Below are 8201 nucleotides of genomic sequence, written 5' to 3' on the forward strand. Positions count from 1 at the left end.
TACTTAATAAATGACCAAGTCGAGGTGATCTACCTCATATATACATATATACATACACACATATATATGTATATATATATATGTGTGTATATATATATATATATATATACATACATACATACATATACACATATATATATATAAATACACACACACACACACACACATATATATATATATATATACATACATACATTTATATATACAGTATATAATTTATATGTATTTATTTTGCCGTTTTTGTTGACGTTTAAAGTGTTTTAATGAATATACATGCATGTTTAACATATAGATTCCTATCTTTCACAAAGACAAGAATATAAGTTGGTGTATTGATTGGAATCAGACAGTATAGTGCTGATAATGTCCACGTTTTCAAATGGAGGAGAAAAAAAGTTCCTCCTTTCTGTCTAATACCACATGAAAGTTGTTGGTTTTTGGCATCTTATTTGTCCAACTTCCATGTTGGTTTTTATACACTTTACAAGAAATACATTGGCGGCAAACTCCGTAGCTTGCTAGCTTGTTTGCGCTGGCTTTTGGAGATTCTTATTTTGTTAGCGAAGGCGCGATGGAGCGGCGCTTTTATTGTGAAGACAGGAACTGTGCGATCAGTTTTTAAGCTTTTGACAGGAAGTACCGTTATAATAAAAAGTGTCTTTTTTCCTTTACACTTTTGATTGATTGATTGAAACTTTTATTAGTAGATTGCACAGTATAGTACATATTCTGTACAGTTGACCACTAAATGGTAACACCCCGATAAGTTTTTCAACTTTTTTAAGTCGGGTTCCACGTGTGACGGTCATGTGACCACCTGGCTCTGTTTGATTGGTCCAACGTCACCAGTGACTGCATTTGATTGGTGAAATGCAGGCATGCGTAGATCCTACTTCGAAGGTCTGTCTGACAAAACAAAACAAACAAAGCGTGCATTAACAGGTGGATTAAAAAAAAGTAGCGAGTAGCGAACTGAATGTAGATTAATGGAGCGGCGTAAAAGTAGCGTTTCTTCTCGATAAATATACTCAAGTAAAAGTAAAAGTATGTTGCATAAAAACTACTCTTAGAAGTACAATTTATCCCAGAAGTTACTCAAGTAGATGTAACGGAGTAAATGTAACGTGTAGCTCTGTAAGTGTGTACATATATATGTACATATATACACATGTATGTATGCATGTATTCATGTACCTATACTGTATATACATATATATGTATGTATATAGGTATATATATAAGTATGTATGTGTGTGTATATATACATACATATATATACATGTTTATATATATATATATACATACATACACACACATATATATATGTATATACATATATATGTATATATAAACACACACGTACATACACTTATATGTACATACATATATATGTGTACATATACATGCATACATACATATATGTATATATACATATACATGTATGTATGTATGTATATTTACATATATACGTATATATATATATACACACACAAGTATATGCACATATATACATACGTGTGTGTGTGTATATATATATATATATGTTTACATATTACAATAATATAATGGATGAATAATTATTATAATTGGATGTTGTTAAGAGTATGTGAAAGTTCAACTCCAACCTTGTTTACTTCCATGAAGACCTCCTTAAAGTTTTGTCATCAATCAGAAATATCAAGCAGCCAAAAATACGCCAAACGTGGATAAGTGTGGAGAAAGTGTTTTCCCTTTTTCCCCCCATAATGTTTGGTACTGGATTTAAATGGGTGTAATTAAGAATTGTTTTTATGGTGCATGGGCATTTTTTAATAGCATCCACACAGTTCAGCGAGCAGGTTGTGTTATGTGTGACATTGTGCGGTGACTTTTTGTGTTGGTTGGATTTTTTTTTTTTTTTTTGCACTATGACTAGGGAAGGTTGTTTGCATTGGGTCTTATAAGTAATGCCGAGCGTAACCTTAAAGGTTGTCTCTTGTTATGAACGCAATCTCCCTGCAAGACTCCTTATTTAACTCCATTAATTAAATAAATGCATGGCCCTGATCTAGTTGAAGTATTTGGTGATATCAATCAATCAATCAATCAATCAATGTTTATTTATATAGCCCCAAATCACAAATGTCTCAAAGGACTGCACAAATCATTACGACTACAACATCCTCGGAAGAACCCACAAAAGGGCTAAGAAAACTCACACCCAGTGGGCAGGGAGAATTCACATCCAGTGGGACGCCAGTGACAATGCTGACTATGAGAAACCTTGGAGAGGACCTCAGATGTGGGCAACACCCCCCCCTCTAGGGGACCGAAAGCAATGGATGTCGAGCGGGTCTAACATGATACTGTGAAAGTTCAATCCATAGTGGCTCCAACACAGCCGCGAGAGTCCAGTTCAAGCGGATCCAAGACAGCAGCGAGAGTCCCGTCCACAGGAAACCATCTCAAGCGGAGGCGGATCAGCAGCGTAGAGATGTCCCCAACCGATACAGGCGAGCGGTCCATCCTGGGTCCCGACGAGCGGTCCATCCTGGGTCTCGACTCTGGACAGCCAGTACTTCATCCATGGTCATCGGACCGGACCCTCTCCACAAGGGAGGGGGGGACATAGGAGAAAGAAAAGAAGCGGCAGATCAACTGGTCTAAAAAGGAGATCTATTTAAAGGCTAGAGTATACAGATGAGTTTTAAGGTGAGACTTAAACGCTTCTACTGAGGTAGCATCTCCAACTGTTACCGGGAGGGCATTCCAGAGTACTGGAGCCCGAACGGAAAACGCTCTATAGCCCGCAGATTTTTTTGGGCTTTAGGAATCACTAATAAGCCGGAGTCTTTTGAACGCAGATTTCTTGCCGGGACATATGGTACAATACAATCGGCAAGATAGGCTGGAGCTAGACCGTGTAGTATTTTATACGTAATTAGTAAAACCTTAAAGTCACATCTTAAGTGCACAGGAAGCCAGTGCAGGTGAGCCAGTACAGGCGTAATGTGATCAAACTTTCTTGTTCTTGTCAAGTCTAGCAGCCGCATTTGTACCAACTGTAATCTTTTAATGCTAGACATGGGGAGACCCTAAAATAATACGTTACAGTAACCGAGACGAGGCGTAACAAATGCATGGATAATGATCTCGGCGTCTTTAGTGGACAGAATGGAGCGAATTTTAGCGATATTACGGAGATGAAAGAAGGCCGTTTTAGTAACGCTTTTAATGTGTGACTCAAAGGAGAGAGTTGGGTCGAAGATAATACACAGATTTTTTACAGAGTCACCTTGTTTTATTATTTGGTTGTCAAATGTTAAAGTTGTATCAAATATCAAAAGTTCTAAAGTATACAGAGCAGTGCATTTATAGGACCAGGAGTTGTCCTGTCGGACTTAAGAAGGCTGTCCAGGAGGATGGTTAGCATGCAGGGAGGCGCTAACGGCGTAACGCTGCTAATCACATGTGACACCTGTCTTTGCGCTGAGGGTTGTCAGCGACCTTTGACCCAGTCGCACGCATCGAGCGCTTTAATCAACATCAGCAGAAAATCCACGCCGGCTCGTCAATGAGACACACAAAGAAAGAAAAAAAGTCTTTGAGCAAGCTGTCTCCTCCTCGGCTTCTCAGGAATAAACAACGAAGCGGCCGAACCAGTCAAGCCGAAACCTGATTTACTACGCCAGAGCCGAGACTAATTAACGCTTTAACGAGGCGATGCGGGCGCTCTTCAAACGTTCGTGATTAGAAGATGGGGGGGGGGAATACGAGCCCGCGCCTCGTTCTGTCCTCCATGCGACTCTGAAAGAAACACTTATCCAAAACAAACGAGTCAATAAAAAAAAAGGGTCAATCAGTCAAAAGAAACAAAAAGCTGAACTTTAAAAAAAAAGTGTCTTTTTGAGTGCACTTTAAAATTGATCACGTTTATGTTCCTTCATAATTAAGGCTGATTACTCACTGGCGACCATTTGGGGACGTTTATTTTTTTCTTCTCCCGACATTGAGGACTTCCTGTGTAATGAGGAATATATTTATTATTTTCTGATTAATTTCATCTAATTCATGTGCGGTAAATCTATTTGAATAAATGATAATTAACACTGAACACAAATACAAAGACTTTGGTTTTTTTCCTCCCATTTTTTCACGAGTTGAACTTAAAGATGTCAAACTTTTACTGCATAACCTATTCCTATCAAATATTGTCTACAAATCTGTGTTAGTGAGCATTTGTTGTTTGCCAAGATAATCCATCCCACTTCACGGGTGTGGCATATCAATATGCTGATTAAACATTGTGATTATTGGACAAGGCGTGCCTTAGGCTACCCACAATTAAGGTCCACTCTGGAATGATCAGTTTTGACGCATGGCACAATGCCACTGATGTCGCAGTTGGCATGCTGACTGCAAGAATGTCCACCAGAGCTGTTGCCCGTGAATTTAATATTCATTTCTCTACCATAAGCCATCTCCAAATGCGTTTTTGCGGAGAATTTGGCAGTACATCCAACCGGCCTCATAACAGTAGACCACGTGTAGTCACACCAGCCAAGAACTTAGACTTAGACCTAAATGGGTCATACTCGTATAGCGCTTTTCTACCTTCAAGGTACTCTTTCCACATTCACCCATTGAGGACTTCCTGTGTAATGAGGAATATATTTATTATTTTCCAATTAATTTAATCTAATTCATGTGCGGTAAATCTATTTGAATAAATGATAATTAACACTGAACACAAATATAAAGACTTTGGTTTTTTTCCTCCCATTTTTCACGAGTTGAACTCAAAGATGTTAAACTTTTACTGTATAACCTATTCCTATCAAATATTGTTTACAAATCTGTGTTAGTGAGCATTTGTTGTTTGCCAAGATAATCCATCCCACTTCACGGGTGTGGCATATCAATATGCTGATTAAACATTGTGATTATTGGACAAGGTGTGCCTTAGGCTCCCCACAATTAAGGTCCACTCTGGAATGTTCAGTTTTGACGCATGGCACAATGCCACAGATGTCGCAGTTGGCATGCTGACTGCAGGAATGTCCACCAGAGCTGTTGCCCGTGAATTTAATATTCATTTCTCTACCATAAGCCATCTCCAAATGCGTTTTTGCGGAGAATTTGGCAGTACATCCAACCGGCCTCATAACAGTAGACCACGTGTAGTCACACCAGCCAAGAACTTAGACTTAGACCTAAATGGGTCATACTCGTATAGCGCTTTTCTACCTTCAAGGTACTCAAGGTACTCTTTCCACATTCACCCGTTGAGGACTTCCTGTGTAATGAGGAATATATTTATTATTTTCCAATTGATTTAATCAAATTCATGTGCGGTAAATCTATTTGAATAAATGATAATTAACACTGAACACAAATACAAAGACGTTGGTTTTTTTCCTCCCATTTTTCACGAGTTGAACTTAAAGACGTCAAACTTTTACTGCATAACCTATTCCTATCAAATATTGTCTACAAATCTGTGTTAGTGAGCATTTGTTGTTTGCAAAGATAATCCATCCCACTTCACGGGTGTGGCATATCAACATGCTGATTAAACATTGTGATTATTGCACAAGGTGTGCCTTAGGCTCCCCACAATTAAGGTCCACTCTGGAATGTTCAGTTTTGACGCATGGCACAATGCCACAGATGTCGCAGTTGGCATGCTGACTGCAGGAATGTCCACCAGAGCTGTTGCCCGTGAATTTAATATTCATTTCTCTACCATAAGCCATCTCCAAATGCGTTTTTGCGGAGAATTTGGCAGTACATCCAACCGGCCTCATAACAGTAGACCACGTGTAGTCACACCAGCCAAGGACTTAGACTTAGACCTAAATGGGTCATACTCGTATAGCGCGTTTCTACCTTCAAGGTACTCAAGGTACTCTTTCCACATTCACCCATTGAGGACTTCCTGTGTAATGAGGAATATATTTATTATTTCCCAATTAATTTAATCTAATTCATGGGCGGTAAATCTATTTGAATAAATGATAATTAACACTGAACACAAATACAAAGACTTTGTTTTTTTTCCTCCCATTTTTCACGAGTTGAACTTAAAGATGTCAAACTTTTACTGCATAACCTATTCCTATCAAATATTGTTTACAAATCTGTGTTAGTGAGCATTTGTTGTTTGCCAAGATAATCCATCCCACTTCACGGGTGTGGCATATCAATATGCTGATTAAACATTGTGATTATTGGACAAGGCGTGCCTTAGGCTCCCCACAATTAAGGTCCACTCTGCAATGTTCAGTTTTGACGCATGGCACAATGCCACAGATGTCGCAGTTGGAATGCTGACTGCAAGAATGTCCACCAGAGCTGTTGCCCGTGAATTTAATATTCATTTCTCTACCATAAGCCATCTCCAAATGCGTTTTTGCGGAGAATTTGGCAGTACATCCAACCGGCCTCATAACAGTGAAGTGAATTATATTTATATAGCGCTTTTTCTCTAGTGACTCAAAGCGCTTTACATAGTGAAACCCAATATCTAAGTTCCATTTAAACCAGTGTGGGTGGCACTGGGAGCAGGTGGGTAAAGTGTCTTGCCCAAGGACACAACAGCAGTGACTAGGATGGCGGAAGCGGGGATCGAACCTGCAACCCTGTAGTTGCTGGCACGGCCGCTCTACCAACTGAGCCATACCTTCCAGTAGACCGCGTGTCGTCACACCAGCCAAGAACTTAGACTTAGACCTAAATGGGTCATGCTCGTATAGCGATTTTCCACCTTCAAGGTACTCAAGGTACTCTTTCCACATTCACCCATTCACACACGGATGGCGGGAGCTGCCATGCAAGGCCCTAACCACGACCCATCAGGAGCAAGGGTGAAGTGTCTTGCTTAAGGACGCAACGGACGTGACAAGGTCGGTAGAAGGTGGGGATCGAACGAGGAACCCTCAGGTTGCTCCCAACTGCGCCACGCCATCCCCAATCCTATCCATCCATCCATCCATCCATTTTCTACCGCCCGTTCCTTTCAAGGTCGCGGGAGGTGCTGGAGCCTATCTCAGCTGCATTCGGGTGGAAGGCAGGGGTGCGCCCTGGACAAGTCGCCACCTCATCACGGGGCCAACACAGTTTAGACAGACAACATTCACACTCACATTTAGACAAACTTTATTGATCCACAAGGGAAATTGTTCTTTATTGTGGGTCGGCATAGCTCGGTTGGTAGAGTGGCCGTGCCAACAACTTGAGGGTTGCAGGTTCGATCCCCGCTTCCGCTATCCTAGTCACTGCCGTTGTGTCCTTGGGCAAGACACTTTACCCACCTGCTCCCTGTGCCACCCACACTGCTTTAAATGTAACTTAGATATTGGGTTTCACTATGTAAAGCGCTTTGAGTCACTAGAGAAAAGCACTATATAAATATAATTCACTTCACTTCACAATTCACTTTATTCATAAAAAAAGCAAGAATAGCTGAGGATAATACTAATAAATAAACAAATAATAAAGTAAAATGAAGGAACTCAGAGGAGCGACTTTGATGTGCGGCCACTCAGGTGCATCAAAGAAAAAAAAACACCAAAAAAAACACACAATAAAACTCTATATCCAGCAGGTGCGCCTCCATGATTGTCTGAGACTATCCACCCGGACAGCTGCTGCAACAATCGGTTTGCATAACCAAAGAATTTCCGCACAAGGAAGCTAATCTGCATGCTCGTCGGAGTCTCTACCTGACTGCGGTTTGTCGTCGTAACCGACTGGCGTGGGCAAATGCTCACATTCGATGGCGTCTGCTACATTGGAGAGATGTTCTCCTCACGGATGAATCCCGGTTTTCACTGTTCAGGGTGTTGTGTGGGAGAGTGGTTTGCTTGATGTCGCCCGTGGTGAGGTATGGGCAGAAGTAAGTTATGGACAATAAACGCGAGTGCAATTTATTGATGGAATTTTGAATGCACGCAGACATCATAACGAGATCCTGAGGCCCATTGTTGTGCCATTCACCCGAGTTCATCACCTCATGTTGCAGCATGACAATGCACAGATCTGTACACAATTCCTGGAAGCTGAACACATCCCAATTCTTACTTGTGGTGGTCACATCAGACAATGAGTGCTTTAATGCCAGGAACACCATACCCACTGTAAAGCATGGTGGTGGTAGCACTATGCTCTGGGTCTGGTTTGCTGCCAATGAAAGTGCTTTACAGAGAGTAAAAAGGAGGATC

General features: G+C 40.7%; 1 long non-coding RNA gene across 1 annotated transcript in view; it reads right to left on the bottom strand.

Annotated features, from left to right (window-relative positions):
• Nucleotides 1-732: 732 nt before the first annotated feature.
• LOC133535332 (uncharacterized) overlaps nucleotides 733-8201 on the bottom strand; it is a 28886-nt gene continuing 21417 nt past the window's right edge. The window contains exon 3 of the long non-coding RNA XR_009802202.1: nucleotides 733-906. This is a non-coding gene — a long non-coding RNA (uncharacterized LOC133535332). The remainder of the gene's footprint in view (nucleotides 907-8201) is intronic.

This window comes from Nerophis ophidion, linkage group LG02, assembly GCF_033978795.1.
Source record: "Nerophis ophidion isolate RoL-2023_Sa linkage group LG02, RoL_Noph_v1.0, whole genome shotgun sequence".
Taxonomy (NCBI): domain Eukaryota; kingdom Metazoa; phylum Chordata; class Actinopteri; order Syngnathiformes; family Syngnathidae; genus Nerophis; species Nerophis ophidion.